Source organism: Hippocampus comes, unplaced genomic scaffold (genome assembly GCF_001891065.2).
Source record: "Hippocampus comes isolate QL1 unplaced genomic scaffold, H_comes_QL1_v1.1 scaffold92, whole genome shotgun sequence".
Lineage (NCBI taxonomy): Eukaryota > Metazoa > Chordata > Actinopteri > Syngnathiformes > Syngnathidae > Hippocampus > Hippocampus comes.
This window is the reverse complement of record NW_017805379.1, coordinates 123214-124201: the sequence shown is the minus strand read 5'-3', so window position 1 is coordinate 124201 and position 988 is coordinate 123214. Positions and strand designations below refer to the sequence as shown.

At 44.9% G+C, this 988-nt stretch overlaps 1 long non-coding RNA gene across 2 annotated transcripts in view; it reads left to right on the top strand.

The window, feature by feature from the left end:
* LOC109517420 (uncharacterized) overlaps positions 1 to 988 on the top strand; it is a 91587-nt gene extending 90599 nt beyond the window's left edge. For both annotated transcript variants that reach the window (XR_002168534.1, XR_002168535.1), the window contains one exon: positions 759 to 988. This is a non-coding gene — a long non-coding RNA (uncharacterized LOC109517420). The remainder of the gene's footprint in view (positions 1 to 758) is intronic.

The window sequence follows — 988 nt, the reverse complement described above, 5'->3', positions numbered from 1 at the left end:
TTACAATAATGCACTTGACTTTGGAGTCAACCAATCCTCCATTCAGCGTCTCCAGTTGGTCCTGAATGCTGCTGCTTGCCTCTTGACGGGTATTCGTAAGAGGGAGCACACCACTTCTACTGTGGCATCCCTTCACACTTGCTCCCGCTCGCCTCTTGACAGGTACTCGTAAGAGGGAGCACACCACTCCTACTCTGGCATCCCTTCACACTTGCTCCCTATCCATTTTAGAGTTCTTTTTAAGATCCTTTTATCTGTTTTCAAATTTTGAAATGGCATCGCCCTACCTTACCTCTCTGAGCTCCTGCGGACCAGACGTTTTTAGAGGTACCGAGAACTAAGCGGAGGCTCAGAGGGGACCGATTCTTTTTTTGGAATGACCTCCCACTGAACTTGCTGCCCATCTTTAAAACTCGTCTCAAAACTCATTTCTATTCTTTGGCTTTTGACTCGGCATGACTCAGACTTGATTTTTAGTTGTACTGTTTTTGTGCTTTCTACTGTGTTCGTTATTAATTGATTGATTTATTGTTTATTGTATACATGATATTTTCTCCATGTACAGCAGTTTGTATACAGTGGTGGTTGTTTTAAAGCGCTCTGTAAATAGAATTGAGTTAAGAGTTGAGTTGAGTTTCAGGTTTCATCCAGTTCTGACTTTCGGCCTTTTGTTGTTGTCGTCTTGACAGAATGTGTCGATTCAAAACTTGAACTGCGAGGCAAACCACACCATGTTAAACGTTCTGTGTTCACTGCAGACCGGTGTGAGACGCAAACTCCAGATGCTTCCGGGGAAAATGATCAACTCCGTCTACAGTGATGAGGAAAGGGGAAGCCAAGACAAAGAAAGCAAGGAGGAGACCATCTTGGCCATGTTGGGCATCATCGGGACCGTTCTTAACTTGCTGGTCATCATCTTTGTATACATCTACACTACGCTGTAGAGCCCTTCGAACATATACAGCAGCCATGGCCGCCCAGGCGGAGA